The 18,074-nt window shown below is 34.0% G+C and overlaps 1 protein-coding gene across 3 annotated transcripts in view; it reads left to right on the top strand.

The window, feature by feature from the left end:
• The window catches only part of LOC135142419 (uncharacterized), a 101,471-nt gene that overhangs the window by 12,357 nt on the left and 71,040 nt on the right, over positions 1 to 18,074 (top strand). The window contains exon 1 of one of the 3 annotated variants that reach the window (XM_064074134.1): positions 8,305 to 8,324. The exons of the other annotated variants lie outside the window; for them this stretch is intronic. The gene's annotated coding sequence lies outside the window, so the exon portion shown is untranslated. Of the gene's footprint in view, positions 1 to 8,304; positions 8,325 to 18,074 lie in introns of those variants that run through there. 3 annotated transcript variants of the gene reach the window in all.

The raw sequence follows: 18,074 nt of genomic DNA, 5'->3' as shown, positions 1-18,074 counted from the left end.
ACATGTTTTGCTTGGCTGTGAACCAATGGGAGGGTGCCACGCATTAATTGAGGCGGTGCTACGAAATTAAAAGTGCGCGAAATTTAAAAGCACTTGTTTGTTACTGTTGCAAATACTAGATTGGATCGTAACGCCCGCTGTCCCAATTACATGCGGCATTTTTAGGTTTATTAGATTATTACCTGGACATTGGGTTTTTACGACTTTTTAAGTGCTTATTGCTGATGAGATACGGTAAACATAAATATGTGGCGGTACAATAGACGTCTTTTCATTCTTGAAAACAACTAATAAATAGTGTTTCATGGTTACCTTCGTTTGTTATAGGCGGTGTAATACTATTGTTTATAATTTATTAGCGTGTCATTATGATTAATGACATTTATGGGAGCGCTAAATGAAAATACCTTAAATTTTTTCGATTTTCGGTCACAGTTCAACCTAAAGAGTACATTTGATCTCGGCAGGTGTAAAAATATCTCCATAGAAAAGATGTTAGTAAAATTCTCGAGTTGAACTTTAGAAAACTTCATTTCGCACGTTTTAGTTTGCAATAATTTTTACGTTTCTAAAGAATTTAATTCTGATTCATTTAACGGGACTGGTGGATCCCAAAAACCACATCCTGATTTTGATGACAACTTAATTTTTTTTTAGACGAAATAAAGTTTGTTTTGTAGAAATCTCCGACTCGTTTTTTGATGGTCAATTTCTGTGCAATAATTTTCGAAGCAATCACTTTCGTAACAATTTTCGATCTCCTTGTTTGTTACTTTAGTTCCTAAATTCTTCTGGATTCCAATCAACATACGTGTCGTTTGTTTTCAAAACTAATTTTGGCCCGTTTATGTCCGTTTTCTCAGAAGCTTGGAAAATTTACCAACCTATTAAAACCAGCGTTTTCTAAAGTTTATATTCATCATCTGGGAAACTAATAAAAATTCTTATTCGTGACAAAATCCCAAATCTTGAATAATAGATAGAACTCTGGCTTCTTAAGCCAAAGTTTTTCATTTACCCATCGCAGCCATGTAAAAAGGTAAACGTAAGATTTAATTTAAGAATTTACATGCAAACATTAAACTTTTTTCGGAAGGTTTTATGACTAGTTAAATTAGAGATGCACATTTTAACGACCAACGGATTTAAATTTGCACAATAAAACAGCAAATAAGCAATTTAAATGAACTACTAAAAAAGCTTAAAGTATTATATAAAATGCTAACACAAGCTGTATTAGTGGTAAACATGAATTTCAATTGTCAGAGATTTCATCTAAATTTGAACATAATTTTAAACGTAACGAGCGATAAAAAAAAACCCTCTGGTTACTTGTTGATTGTCTTTTATCACTAAAACGTACATCTGGATTTGCATCGACACGATATGTTAAAAAAGTGAGGTTATAATGAAGTAAATTATTGCAGACTTTATTAAAATTAATTTCACTGGCCACCATCCGATTTTAAACATGTCCTGATCTACCACAAAAAACATCGTTAAGCAATTGTGGGTTGTTATTAATTTGAATAATATTTTCATTTATTCTGTGTTCAAATTCATTCAAATTTTCAGTTCGTTGTCGAAATTACGAATGTTTAAAATAAGGCCTCAAAAAATGGCAAGGAGTTAAATCACATGATCTAGGTGCAGTTCGTCATCATGAAGTTCATTAACAAATTTAGTAAATTTGAACTTAAACTTTCTAAAAACATCAGAAAAACTAGAAAGTTAATACTCATACGATTTCTCAGCTTCAAAAAGTTAGTGTCAAATTATTCTTTTTTTACTCAAACCCTGCCCGGAAGATTGTATCATTATAGATCACTATACTCAAGAACATGGACATTGTGTCCTAAGACTTCCGCCATACCACTGTCATTTTAATGTAATTGAAGATAGTGAAGATGATGACAGTAGTGTTGATGATTTAGAGTTGTCTAAGTGTTTTGAACGGGAATATTTCCACGACTTTTTTGAAATTTTTAAAAGATATAATAGTTTTATTTTCAACGATGAAAGTCCCATCAAATCGATTCGGAAAGCCTTTTTGGAAACCCGCGCAAACGGGTTCACTTCAATTTTGAATCTTCAAAATGTATTTTGAAAAAAAAATCCCCTTTACTAACATCTAGGTTTTCTTTTTTCACAAATTGGGGCTCAGCATCCTTTACCAGCTACAATTCAATTTAAATATGAACTCTGAACTGTATCTATATCTGTATCTGTATCTACTCTGAACCAAAATACTTTATGCACTGACGTGTAAGCTACGAGAGCAAAAGTGAAATTGTTCGGGTTAGTTGTGAAAAAGACTGATTTTTTTAAAGAATTTGGCGAAACAGATGCAACAAATGAAAATAAACTGAACAACGATTCGACGACACACAATCTCAAATAATGTAAACGACTCTGCCAAATGTGGTGATTTGAAAGCTTGCTCTTTTCAATTTTATTTAATAATTTCACTATAAACCTGAAGCCTTAAATATGTCCATTATAAATTCGTTTTTTTTTTAAATGATTCTGACAAGTTCAGTTCACAATTTCCCTTTCCCATTATTTCACTGGAAGAATCTAATTCATTGTCTAGGTCACCAGTCTTTTGAAAGTGCATTGTCCTAGGCGGCAAACGATAAAAAGTATATGTCGGTGGGGTCACAGCAATAATTATCAAATTTATTGATAGTTATTTAAAAATGCTTTCCTTCCGCCAGATGGTGTGGTAATAACCAATTTTTACACAAAGTTATTCCCACCCGATTGCCATTTCCAAGTTTTATGTAATGCCCCCTTAAGCGGTATTCACATTACAGATTTTACTGCAGTACTAATAAGAGTAACAAGTAACCACTAAGTACAAGTGGCTGAAGTCAAACAAACACGATAACTTTCGTCTAACGCCCCCTTAATTCTTACTGTCTTCATAAATTTTCGCATAGTAAAATTGTAGTAATTTCGTTCTTAATTGCATTTTGTTGGTAATACGGTGTCAGAAACTAAATAAGTACCATATAGTGGTAAATAATGAACCCGTACTAATTTGACAGGTGCTATCGCGCTAATTTATACCGTAGTTAAAACCATAAGTATTTGTCTAAACGCCAACGATATCAACCACTAATACGAATTTATATCGCTAAAAATTAAAGTCACATTGCTCTTGTTAATTAATCCAGAGCTTCGCACAGCCAGCACCGTTAGATTCTTCCAATCTCAATTTAGATTGAAAAAGCAAGAACAACGGTTGTTTTTACGATCGATTTAATACTATGCATATTTTATGCATTGTGCTCTACCTGCGGATTTTAATGAATTTTTAACCTTTATAATATGTAGGAACATGTGGTAATAGCGTATTTAACATTTGCTTAGTTATTAACAGAGCGTATAAAAATTAATGTGTACAAATAAATTAAAACTTTTAGCGAATCTGCCTGTGAATTGAGTCAGGGGCAACCGGTGTTTGCGGATTACAAGAGTTTCGATGTTTTCGTATTTTTGAGGGCGGTTGTAAAATGGAGAAGAAAAAGATTTGTTTGCGAAATTGTTTAACTTGTGCTTATTTTACGTTTTCAAGCGGTTCTGTGTTTTGCGGTTGTGTGGATGTTTATTATTTATCAGCGGTGTTTAGGTTTTCCGATATACGAGTGATCTATTTTTGATTGTGGCTTTTTAGCGATTCTCGCAATTTTCCGGATTTATTGTTAGTGTTATGATGTTGTAGCATGGCTGCTATTTAATTAATAAAACGACTTTTACGACTTGATTGAGGTTGGATGTTATTTCTGTTGAAATAAACTCGGATTAATTAATTGAAGTGCACACGTAAGTTCTCGATTTTCTCTTCAGTCTGCCGATTTTCTCGTGTCTGATGAATGTCTAATTTCATTTTTCATGCGCTTCGTATCTCATGAAATATGAAAATGTTTCCCGTTTCCGTCTGTCTGTCGTCTGTCTGTTGGCAATTTTATGAGATAAACTCCGAAACCGCTGAATTATTACTGTGAATTTTTTATGTACATTAAGATTATCACGAATGTGGTAAAATACTAGAGAATTCCTGACATCGCAGTTTTTTTAGTAATGTCACATTCTTTTACCTAATTTAATGGTCTACTGTTTTTACGTTCGTAAACTCGCCGCATACTTGCATTCAAATTTTACGATTTATCTCAGGAACTACAAACGGATTTCGTTAGAATTCTCTATTAACATTAATTAAGTGGTTAAAATCTCTTATGACGTTCTGTAATTTTTTTAAATTAAATTGCGAGAAATAAACAATAGACATGTGGTTACTTTTTAATTATTTAACACAGGATGTCTCGACTAAAAGATATATGGTGCGACTTATTTTATTAATAATTATCACTTTATCGCAGAAGTGGTTTAAGAATTTCCGCATAATTCTGGCAAGACAGTAACGTTATTATTAGACAGGAACGATTTATCTAATTTCCTGAAAATTCGTGTGCCAGTGTTGTGGATTTCATAAAAAATGGACCGACTTCGGGTTAAAAAAAGAACATGACAAGTGTGTACACATTTATCAGTTAGACGTTATTTGTTAATACTGCGATGAATGTAAATAAAAAGTAACCAACAGAACAGTTTTTCGAAATTTACACAGCTGCAAAAATCCGCATCTTTTAGGTTTTTAGGTTTTTGTGAAAATTAACAGCTGAATATTTAAAGCGTTTACGGTGTTATTAAATTTAATGTCACAGTGTAGGTTTACGTTTAAAAAAAATTGAGAAACACTACTGGGAGTTAACACAGTTAACGTATTTGTGATGTTCAAGTTACTTTGAATGTATGAATTCTTAAATATGCTGTTTTTTTAAATATGTATTTGCGTTCTTAAAAAACATGATACTCACAGAACAAAAAAAAAAAAAAAAATTGACAGAATTTTGCAGTATACCAAAAAAAAAAAAAGAAATAAAGTTGCAAATTAGCGGTCTTTATATGGGTATATCGTTTTTTTTTTTTTTTATTATTAATTCCGTGCATGTAATTTGTATGCATTGTTTGTTGAAAGAGGACTATAAATATAAAAATACAAAATTGCCCTGGTGCATAATGCTGACACGTGAACTTGATTGCTCCTGGACACGCAGATTTAATACTTTCACAATTATTACTTCAAATCACTATAAACAGACTGAATTTTAATTTGGAAACTGAAATAATATCATTTTTCAGAATTTCGTTTTTTTTTTGAGGAAATTGAACGATTTTTTTTTCCATTTTGCGTTTCCGTTTGTTTGTCCATCTGGTTCTCGACTTTCGTTTGACTCTCTGTTTGCGGTTTTATTAGACAGATAATTTCTTGAAGTTGTAGTTTAAAATAAACAATGTGAATTCGCAGTAACGAAAATTTGTTTATTCTCTTTGGAAATATTTCAATATTATTTCGTCACTCGTTCCCTCCAGAAAGCTGAAGACGTTATCCAAAAAATGGTGCTGAGTACATATGTATTACCTTAATTCTGCAAAATACCTAAATTGATTTTTTTACTTCTTGGACGTATGCTAAGGAAATATTGTAACCGAGTCTATCGAGTCACTGGCTACTTTTAGGTTTTTTCAACGTTTCGTGATCCCTCAAGTTCGAAAAATAGGTCTCCGTTTCTGTCTGTCTGTCCGTCCAGATTTTTATTAGACAGAGATAACCTCCGCAATTACCGCACCGATTGGTGTCAAATTTTATATGTATGTTAGGAATGGTAACACTATTCAAAATTTGCCAAATCATGTCGACCACGAGTTAGTGACATCCCCTTAAAATTTTTCATATTAACTGGGATTTAAATTTGATAAAATAACGTATTCTTGGACTTGTTGTTTATGAATCCGTCTTTTTTTTCAAAACCCTTTGTTTAAAATGTTCGCAGTTAGTTTTATTTTCGAATAAATTTAAAGGAATCTGGTGTTTTGTGCTGGATGAAGTTTTGATGTTTTATTTTTTTATGAATTTGAAAAAGTGTTGATTGCGGCAGTATGTTTTTTATTCGGGACACTTTTGGGTACCCATGGTGTATTCCCTTGGGAACCCATGGAGATTTTTTTTGTAAATTATTTAAAACAATTTTGGGGGACTTTGGTGTTCTATTTTTGGTAAATTCTGACCTGATCTGTTGTTTAGTCAATTTTGTGACCCCGTTTTTTTTTTGAAAAATTTAAAACAATCTTAGGTTCTAGGTTTTCCTGTTGCTTTGGAGCCTCTAGTGTCTTTTCTTATAATAATTTAATTTCTTAGAGGATACGTTGTTTGCTAAAACCAGTCGTATTTTAGCAGGTACTAGTAACGCCCACCCACCCTGTCTTTTATTAGAAGGTATGTCATTTGCGAAAATCAGCCTTATCCTAGTTAGTAGTTGCTAAGATAAGACTGATTTTGGCTAATGATGATGGGTGGGCGGGGCTAGTACCTGCTAGGGTAAAACTGACGTTGGGAAATGAGAAAATATAGGGCCGGTGGCAGGGTTAGTATCTGCTACAATAAGATCTATTTTGACAAATGACGTACCCTCTAAGAAAAGAGGGGATGGGCGGGTGGGGCTGATACTTGCCAGGATAAGGCTGATTTTGGCAAATGGCATACATTCTAAGAAAAGAGAGGGTGGGTGGGCGGGGCTAATACTTGCTAAAATAAGACCAATTTTGGCAAATGACATACTTTCTAAGAAAAGAAAGGGTGGGTGGGCGGGGCTAGTAGCTACTAAGATAAAACTGATTTTAGCAGATACTAGCCCCATCCACCCGCCCTTTATTTTCTTGAAGGGTATGTGATTTGCCAAAATCGTCTTAGATTAGCAGGTACTAACCCCGCCCATCCACCCTCTTTTTTCTTAGAGGGTATGTTACTGCCAAAATCAGTTTTATCTTAGTAGTGATAACTAACATTTTTAAAAAATGATCAAAATTTATAAACATTACAAACTTAGTTATGTGCACAAGGCAGGAATTTTGAACATTCTCTAGTGTTTAGTTTGTTATTCTTTAATGGAATTTTCTTTTGTTGTTTTTGTTGTTGTTGTGCAGTGTTGCCAATTTTACTTTTATAAAATTACGTTCGTTTCGTAATCTACATCATAAAAATTTTTTTCATAATTTTTTTTGGGAGTCCCGAAACCCCCGTACATAACGTACTGTAGAGTAATCCGCCATTTTCCCGACACCCGGTATACATATTTAGCTCATTATTCAACTAACAAAAATTCCTGTCGTGGTTTCTTCTCACCAGGTTTCGTTCGGAATGTAAAAATGTTATTGCTTGTATGTATTTTTTTGAACATTCTTCTAGAGCTTGTTTTTCAGAAGTTATTAATGTATTATACACCCGCTACTGCATCTGATACGAACGCATTCTGTTACGACAATACACTCTCTTGACTTACTTATATTTGGTCTGGCGCGGAGTGTCAGTTCGCACTCCACCGATAACAGGAAACGGAGACTATTACAAGCGCATTGACAGAATGTTACGCAACTTTTGCGAGGTTCAAAAACATGTTTTCCCACTGAAAAATGTTCCGATCAACATTTCAGCAAGAATACGTATGCCAATTCCGACACGTGTTTTGTAATAGTCAGAATAAAACAATGGGGTGTACCGGTCTTGATTTGTTCGACTAAAAAAATTGAAAACGCCGCCGGGGATCGAACCGTGGACTTTTTATCGGTATTGCAGCGGGCCCGTCCACAGGTTTATGAATCACGCTTATGTAGTACGTAAAGAACAAGCAAATTTAAGTTTAGTAATAAAGGTTATATTAATAACAAACAAAAACAAGGCGGCTTCATAAATCACGAGTACATATGTTTTTTTCATTGAAATGGCATTTTTTCCCACTCATTTTCTGCTAGAACTCCTTCATAAAAGAATTCTATATTTTTTGAGTTTCCATTTGTAACATCCACACATTCAAACCTTTTAAAACCCACACCCATATCGAAACATCCTTGCGAAAACAAAACAACCAAAAATCGAACCATTACATTTCGCCTCAGTTGCAGCTGAATTATAAATAACCGAAAGAGAAAGTATGCAAGTCTTTAAAGGTCAGATGATCTGCAGCTCTCGTTGCATCTTGTTTGAACTCTCGCCTTCACCCCTAGACCATTTCTAACCGCAAATATTTTGCAATAAACCTTTTCTCTCCAGCGAAATTTGGCAATTTTATATGTCGTGCACTAAATTTAGCCTTTGGTGATTATAAATGTAGAAACTAATGTGTTTTATTTTTTGCAGGTAAGACTACAGATCTCGTCTTCACCCTCTCGAGTCCTGGTGCCATCCAAGCTTACTTGACTTGGTAAGAGTCGAACGGATTACTAAATACCTAAGCTCGTTAATTGTAGACGATGAGTTTCAATTCCATCCAGCATTATTGTTGCCAAGCTCTGAATTTATCGTCGCTGATTGACCCACTTTTGTTCAATTAAAGCGCATTTTAGTGATATTCTCGGATCAATTGATAGATGCACAATGTCGTCAATGAAGTTCATAATCCATTTAAGGCTTGTTTTGGAGATGTTCTAGTGTAAGTTTACTAACGAGCTATTTATTATTGTGTCATGTAGTTTATTTAATTGGCGCAACAGAATTACATGTACATGTTTATTTAATATTATGTCACGTAGAACCACAACATAAACACAGTAAAAATGGTCAGTGGGAGTAATTAAAAACTGGTCTTCACTTTCTTCAGCTCCATTGTTCCTTAATGGTCTCTTCTACAAGATTCTCACATTCTAACACGTTACATGTTCCGAGAGCAGAAAGTAGGAAAGTGCAAAAATCTGCAATAACCCATTGTTCAGTTGCGCAATTCGTTTATTGTAATTTATTGTACCAAAACCACTTAATCGCTAATGGCTGTTAACAAAATAACACACTTAACCGACTTATAAAATCATCGGTGCTGTCGCTAACAGCAACATTTTTCTTTATGGTTGCAGTACCCTGAGTACTGCCAAGGCTGTCCAGTTAAACCATATCTACCACACAAATCCCCATTAGAAAGTGCAATGACTTGTCCTGATCCACTTGATAAAAGTCACTTGATTTTTGATTCCTTTCCAACCAGAACAATTCGACGTGACTCAAACCGGGCAAAACGGGGGCTGACTCACTACGACAATGCCTCAGTTATCCATTCAAGGTCCTGTATTGTTCTAATCGCAACCCTGTGTGACACATTTTTTTAGAAAACCTGATTTTCGATTCCGCTCGGACCAGAACAATTCAATGTGACTCCAATCGGGCCGATCCCGATTGCTCACCCAAGGCCGCCTATTGTCCATATCTATCGCTAACCCGACTTATCTCCGGTCATGTCATATTTCTCCTCTCACATTTATGTAACTCAAGTAGCGGTCATTTTTCAGAAACCTGACACTCCGAATGGCCAGCTTATTAATAGCCAGTCAGTCGTTTGTTGACCCCCTCTCTATTTTTGTTTTTCGAGTTGGCGTGGCGTGAAGATTTTTGCTGCGATTGGGCAGATCCGAATTGAGACAAAAGATGATCGCTGGGGCACGATCAGACGGCCTAACTGTACCAAAGCGGTTCCCGTGGCCTTGAAATGGTCCACGCACACTTTGTTTTAATTGGTGTTTTTTGTTACGGAACAGCGGGATCTAATAAGCAGAAGCTGATTTGCAATAATTTGCATTAGCCTAAATGGAGGCAGCGAAGGATGGAGGTGTTTAATTTGAGAAAAAGGGGAATTTCAATTGAAGGTTAGTGTAAATTAAATTAAGTGCAACGCGTTTGCTGAGTCGTGGGTCGAGATGGTATGCACGAGGAATTTGAGTCGAGGTACTAACCCAAATTTGGAAATTCCGAGCAAAGTTTGCGAAATGTTGATATTTATGTAATTTGTGTTTATGAAAATGCTGCTTTTGAGCAAAAAGGTCAGTTGATGGACGGATACGGTGGCGTTTGTCGGTAGTGGCTTTGACAGCTGTGTTTGTTTGCTTGGGTTTGTTTTATTTACAGTGTAGTTAATCGCTATTGCAGTCGTTCCGACGTACTAAAATTGTGTAAATGGTGGTGAACATAGTCAGAAGAAGGCAAACTGGGTAGGCTTGCCGGCGAAATGGACCAAGATTTGGAGATTAAGTGAGCGAAAACTTGTTTTGTCTTTAATGTGAGTATTTATCCCAAATTTTCACCAATAAAGATTTAACCACTGTCCGGGTGAAGAAGAAAATGCTTTTATCCGTTTTTCTCTCTTCTTTTTCTTTATTTGGTTCGTCTATAAATTCATTCTGATTTTGGATGTTCAAAGTCAACAGCTTGTATATTTGGAAATCTTGACATAGTCATCTTAAGTATGGAAGACTCTGATTCTCTAGACTCCCTAGTGACTTCGTGAGGATGAATCTTCTGACAAAATAGACTTGTAAAAGTTTCCTTGAGGTAAGGGTCGGTGCCCTCAACCGGTAATACGCCTTTGGCAATTTTATTATTATTATTATTTATTATATATTTTTGTGTACAAATGAATAAATAATTGTTAAACTGATTTCCCTGATATTAATACAACAGGTGCTGGTTTTTTTCCTGGCAAGGTTGTCCTTCAAATACTCGAGTCGTTACAAGTTACTCGAGCCGACGAAGGAACTTACTGTGGTTTCGTTTTCTTACAGTTTTGTGGAAAAAATTAGAGCACTGGTTACACTCAGCCAGATAATCCAAAGAGAAAATTTTTATTTGCTTCTTAATAACATTTAATTAATAGTTGACATACATACGCAACCGCGTATTCTGCTATAAATAAGTAATTGCGAATACATTGACATTTGGAATTTTTATTATGAAGATTTATTTGGAAAACAAGTCGTTAGGAAAGAAAATCGTGTAGAAGAGGTAAATATACATTTCTTAGATTGACTTTTTAATTTGATTAAGTCAGGATAATCATTTTGGGAGTGAGCTTTTGTACAGGAAGTTAATCGATGAAAGTCGTGGAAGTTTTGCCGCTTGATAGATTTCTAATTCCAAAAAGTGCATGTCGTGAGAACATATACATACAGCTTAAAACAAGATTATGTATTTATTTATGTATTGAAATTACAGGCATAAATATTTATCACTTTATCTTTCATCTTTTTTCTGTTTTATGAAGATCATTTTTACCAATAGTTTATAAATATACAAATAAACCTTGGTAATGTTCATATTTTTATTTGTTGAAGATTTACCGAATTTACTTTTCGACCTTGTGGCCAGTTTTTTGAGCACTTTTTGTTATCATCGTTTCTAATTTAGCTTTATATTAATTATGAAATATGGAAAGCCTTGAAATTCGAACACGTGCCTAACACTTTGAAGTCCTAAAAGTTTCTATTGGGTGATTTTTTAAATTTCTAATCTAGTTTTCATTAAATTACGTAGGTCGTAGCGTACTCGTAGAACCTATAACTCGTGTTTTAACATAACCTCAATTGTGCTTTGTTGTCATTTTCGCTACTCAAGTTACGACCTACTTTTCGCCTGAGTCTGTTTTGTCAACATATTCGTGGATCAGAAATTTAAAAAAACACCCGATATCATATGTATGAAGAAAATTACACCTGGCTACAAAACTAACAAAATTAAGAAAATAAAAAACTTCCGAAGATACCCAGTTGCAAATTTTAAACTTTTTATGAAGGAAATCTTGAAAATTACATTTTGTAGGCTCTAGCAAAGTTTGTACTTCATGCATTTGAAAGTTTTTATAATTTTTACTTGTCGGGCGTAAGGTAAAGAAATATTACAATAGGGAATAGAGTGCATCCGACAAATGGCTACTTACATATTTTCTGAACGTTTCACGAGCTTTAGAGTACGAAACAATAGGTCTCCCGTTTCCGTCAGACCGACAGTCTGTCGTGTATGTTGATTCTTATTAGAGATAATCTCCAAAACTATCGAACTAATTTATTGTCAAATTTTATGTATATTGTATCGTGTAAGTGGTTACACGTTAACCACCATTTATCGGACATTTGGTGATCTTAGGTCATTTTGCTCAGTAAATACTATTTAAATTTTATAAGATTACATTCTCTTATATTTGTGGTTTATGAATCCGCTTTGATTTCGAATCATCATTACTTTACAAAAATTACAATATTTGAGTGCAATCAAGAAATTTGGAACTTTTTTACTCGTATGTACTAAGAAATTCCTGAAAATGTCGACTAAAATTCAGGACCTTACATAGGTTCGAAAATAAATTTTCTCACCTGTTTTTGAAATTTTATGTAAATTATTTAATAGAGACTTAAAAATAATTGATAAAACAATCGTACAGAATTAAAAACGCGGAAACAATTCTCTTTTGCCTAAATTAAGCACTATGACATTTTGAAAATCCGTAAAATTTTTCAACACAGGTTAAAAATTTGCAAAGTTCGGAGTCGATCGTTTATAGTTTATAGAATATGTCGTTCAACATTTATAAAGTACGGCGTTGGGCCATACTGCTAAAACAAAATTTATATTATGTATACGTATGTCTAAGATAAAGAATAAAGGCGAATTCATAAACCACAAGCATAAAAGTATGTTAGTTTAATCACATTTACAATGTAAAATTTTGAGACGACGGAATCAAATTGTTAATGGGGATGACGGGACAAATTTTGGCTCGTTTTTATTTCCATGATATTCCTAAAATACATGTAAATCAGTCCAGTAGTTTCGGAGATTATTTGTCTAATAAAATCAACAACAGACTGCGGATAGACGATACACAGATGGAAACGGGATACCATTTTTGGAAAAAAAAAACACGAAAGTAGCTATTCCGAATGGACACTGTTACCACACCTGGCGAGCTTAAGCTTATTTCGGCACTTTTCTAGAATAAGAAGAACATTTTCCAAGTGGACAACTTTGTTGTCTTTAACTCAGAGTTTTCAGCTTTACTTTACTTTCAGTAACAGACCAAAGTTGTACGGCGTGTTGAACAGGATATAATAGAATTATTTTCAATTATACAGAGTGTTGTGCTTTCGAGACATAGCACACAAATTAATTTTTGTAAATAGAATGTACTTTAATTTTTTCTATATTTTGATTAGTGATTATCCTTTTTTACGCTTTCTAACAACTGTATTTTAGTTTCGAAATTCCGATGCAAAATTTTAATATATTGTCTATAAAAAAATGAATGGTAAAATTTTCAAATACCGATACATATTTCAGTCTTTTCAAATAGAATACTTGTATTTTATTACTCCATCTTGCTCTATTTTTTGTTGTCTTTCTTTCAGTATTTCGGTGTGTTCCTTAAAAAAGTAAAAACCTCAACAATCAATTTGAAATATAGAAAATATGTAACGAAAAGAAAAGAGAATAAAACACAGAATAAGATGCAGTAATAAAATACAGATGAAAAACTGTTTAATTTAATTTATTGAGTAATGAAAATAATTATTTTGCGATGTTTTGTGGACCCTTACGTTGCTAAAAAAAATCAAAAAAATTACAAGAACAGTCAATCATATAAATATCAATTCAATATAAAATTATACAGGTTATTCCGTTTCATGCTGCCAGATTACTACCCAGACTATTTTTCAAAACCTTTAAAAATTTGAAAGATTTTAACATTTTAATTATTTAATATGTAAAAATACTATCTCGAAAAAAGAACTATCCTTAAACTCATCGTGAGTTATAAAACAGTTTCATTGTTTTATCACTATTCTATTAATTTGATCGTGTTCTTGTTCTTGATGCGTTACAACGTTATTGATTGTTGCCAGTAGAAGTGTCACAGCTAATGGAAATATTGAATGCATTATCAATATTAATCGAAGCGTACTGGGTATATGATAGTAAACATAATTAATGCTCCCGCCCCCACATTTTAATGTCCAGTTTTTATTATATTGCAGGCACGCGCGTAATTCTTAAATTTCGTATGGTGACCGGTTGTTCCATGAGAATGCAATGTGTACTAAGAGATTATATAGATATTATATTTCAGATTTTTTACTTTTTTGCGTATGAGTCCAAGAAAGAAAATGACAATTTGATTAACAATATTTTCCGGAAGGGTTAAATGTCGTTTGCAGTGAATAGCAAGTGACTCAGAACGCCGCTCTGACCTTTCCTAAATCGTTGTTAATCGCGAACTTACAGATTAGAAGAAGATCCACAGTAAACAAATTCTATCCGCACTGTTTGTTCAGTGCTATTCTTAGAAACCCATTAGTGTGACTAATGAGCAAGTTAAAATCAAAAACACTGTAGTAGTTTTATAGTAAATTAAAACCACTGAATGGGAATGAAGAAATCGGGAAGAATTTCGTCTCGAAATAGAATTAGTCATCAATAACAGTCGTACCATCACTACAATAGAAAGCCTTTTATTCACGCCATAAAATATGTGACTCTGCTCAATAAATTAATTTCGTTAGAAATCATAAAATCCTAAATTGAGACATTATGACTACCTACTTATTTATAATTTCATGACGAAACCACGCACCATCTGCTTCCTCTTCTTCAGTTTTTCCAGCACGAATCCAGCCGCTATCTTCGAACCATCGCTTCTAGTTAATTAGTGCCTAATTACAATCCACACTTGCGAAACTCGATCTCCGCTGATAACCTTTATGAGTGCAAAATTGCAAATGCGAAATTGGTAAAGCGTGTAATGAAAGTAAATTGAATAGGCGGATGTTTCATATTGGTTATTTTGGGATGTTCGCCGTTTATGAAAAGTCGTTCTGTGTATTTTCAGTTTGATTTAGATGCGTGTTTGGAAAAGCGTAGCCTAGTTTTGCATGAAGTAGGAGGAAATCAAGACAAAGCTTTTACTTGAAAAATTAGCGGAATGTGAAGAGGTGTGGTGAAACGAGGAGAGGAAGAGCAACGTTACAAAAGTGTCAAAGGTGAGCCTACAGATGCTTGTCCAAGGTGTGAGACGAGCATGAGTTATTAAGTGTGTCGGTTATTGAATTATTAATTGTCGGCTGTGGGCAATGTTATTAAGTTCGAGCTACTGAAATACGCCAAAACCGAGATTTGTTTGTTGGACGATTAGGTGTCTTATGAATTTTTATGTGTGGTTTTATGGAAAATACCAAGACTTGATTGGCGTGGTGTACAATAATCAAAAATGCCGTGGATTTTATGTTCCATTCTTACTTAATTTAGTTCTGTGGCGATTCCTTCCATATGTTGAGTGTCGTGTCTTAACTAAACGTGACAGTACACTATATACATACATAAATTATGGCTTGTTTCGCTGATTTAAGTATTTATTGCAGGAATAGCAACCGTAAATTTTGCAACGAACGTAAACACGCAATGTTTTTCTTTCCCCGATTGGACTAAATTGGAAATCTCTAATTATAACAGAAAACATAACGAGTGATTAAAAAAACCTGTAGTTACAAGTTGATCGTCTTTTTCTTTGGTCACGTAAATCAGAGAACCACCAAATGAGCGTAGATGCATTGTCATGTGTCACACCTGTCGTTTGGATTTCCGTGTTTCGATAAGTTGCATTTTCATGAAATTAATTTTAAATCAAGTTTGCATTACGCCACGTTAGAACGTCACTTTTTTGACATAGCGAGATAGTGACAAAACAAATGAAGAGTAACTGGAGGATTTAAGGAAACAAAAACAAATTTAATTTTCTTTTAAATGCCGCCGGTGATGCTGGTTATCTGTACGTGCTTAATAATCGAATTCTTTTGAAGTGAGTGCATACCTAAATTTTCGAAGTTAGGCAGGTATTGACAATACAATTTTCCCATTGGATATTTGCTTTAAATATAGTTCATATTGTGATATAATAACCTTAGAATAAAAAAATGTTTTGAAAATTTTAATAACTAGTGCAATTATATTGTATAACATGTTCCGTCATCGCGTCGAAATATCTATATGTTTGTGATATGTTAAATTTTTGGTCCATTAAACGAGAATAATAAGAGATTGGGTTTTTGCGTTGTTTACAAGTTTCTTAGTAAGACAACATTTTCATTATGATTGTATTTTTTTTTTATTTTTTCCTTCCCGAACGTAAGCTAACAGGACGAAAAAATAGGTTTCCTGTTTCCGTCTGTCCGTCTATCGGGGTGTCCGTCGTCCTTGTCGATTTTCGTTGATAGATAATTTTCGAAACTACTGCATCGATTGTGTTCAAATTTTACACGTGTTTTGTGAATATCGTGTAGATGGTAAAACGTTGACTAAACCCTGTCTAGTCATCCCCACCAATCATGTGATGACGTCATTTCAAAATTGTACATAGTAAATATGTTTTAAATTTCATAAAATAACATACTTCTACACATTGGTCTGAATGCGCATTGATTTTTACCCGAGACATCGAGATTTTTGGAAAAAAAATCGTCTAGGGTTATTCAGACAGAACTTGCCTCGCCCCTGGAATACAACAGGTGACAAAGTTAGCTTTATCGAGAGATTATAAGATTTAATTCTATGACTTTTATTTTTTTTTTGTGATAATCCGTGTGAGTAAAAAAATGTGCATGTAATCTTAAAGTAAAGGTCAAGAAGCAAGCTACTTCTGTGTTTCAAGTGAATGTTTCCATTACAAAATTTTGTGATGTCATCAACATTTTTGCAAGGACGCGTATATCAATTTGGATAGGTCCAACGTTGTAATAATAATAATAATAATAATAACAGTATTGTGTTCCCAAATTTTGAGAACAATTCTAGTTAATAGGTATTCCGTAAAATTTTGAGATGACGTCATTCATTTTTTTGGGAGGGAGCTAAAGTAATATATTTTGATTAAAAATTTTCCATGCTTAATTTTGACTTTTTTTTTCAAAAATTTGGATATCGGGTAGAAATTCAACACGGATTCATAAACTACACGTATACTATATACCATAGGAGTATGTTGTTTTATAAAACTTAAAACCCTTTTACTATGTGCAATTTCATCACATTGTTGGTAGGGATGATCAAACAAAATTTAGTCAAAAAGCATTTACAAATGAACGGTTAGCAAGACTACTTGGTTTTTATTACCACAATTCTCGAGATCCCCGTGTAGGCAAGTTACTCTGAAAAAATCGGGATGTTTCAGTCCCACGAGACATTAGCGGTCACAAATAATCTTCAGACTAAGATTTTTTAAATTTTTCAAATTTCTTTTATAATTCAGCTTCTTAGTGACACCAATAAGTAATTTTTTAAATTACATTCACCTGAACGTGCTCGCTGCGCTCGCTTTTTAAAGTTCTTTTTTCAGCTTTATTGTCATGGAAGTATGCACGAAGTGTCTGGGCGAAGTTGTTTGGGTTCTGATATAAGAGTAAATCTCCAGACTTGTCGATCTCCCCTTAGCTTTTAGCTTAGCACATAATCACAAACATTTTTAAGATTCACCGTTTTTAGACAAGAAAAAATTCTTCTTTAAATTTTATTAAAATGATTTAGCTTCTCAGGGACAGTGACGAGTAATTTTTAATAACGCATGAACGTGCTCGCTGCGCTCGCATTATTAATGTTCTTTTTTAAAATAATGCGGTCTCATAAGAACGTTACGTGAGGCTGATTATTACTAAAGAAACCTGACCGAACCTGACCTGATCCTCCGTGACCTCACAGATTATTGTTCTGAACATGAGGAAATTACTGTATACATTTTTTAGATATCTGATATAAATTGAAAATAAAGTTGGTCACTGGACGGAACCTCGTGGAACTCTAACTGGAGTAGATCGTACTTGTGACACATTTTTATATATATAGCTTTGTTGCAATCTGAAATTAGTTTGTGGCGACACAATGTAACGTAGAAAGTGAGGAGAGATATTCACGACGCCTGATTGTATAGTGGTCAGTGCACCCTCCGGATGCACCCCCACAAGTTCGTCGGATGCCCCTCTGATTCCATAAAACTCAAGGTTATGTAGTACTAGAGTACCATCTACCAGTGGCGGCTTGTGAAGTTTTCTTCCGAGGAGGCTCAAATTTGAAAAGCACTACTTTTTATATCTTTTATTATCTGAATAATGTTTTTCGTCATGCCCACGAAAAGAACACTCTTGCGTTGACAGATAAA

The sequence above is a fragment of the Zophobas morio genome, unplaced genomic scaffold (assembly GCF_036711695.1).
Source record: "Zophobas morio isolate AGI-343-1 ecotype UQ-CSIRO unplaced genomic scaffold, CSIRO_AGI_Zmor_V1 ptg000046l, whole genome shotgun sequence".
Classification (NCBI taxonomy): domain Eukaryota; kingdom Metazoa; phylum Arthropoda; class Insecta; order Coleoptera; family Tenebrionidae; genus Zophobas; species Zophobas morio.
This window is presented reverse-complemented; position numbering and strand designations above follow the sequence as displayed.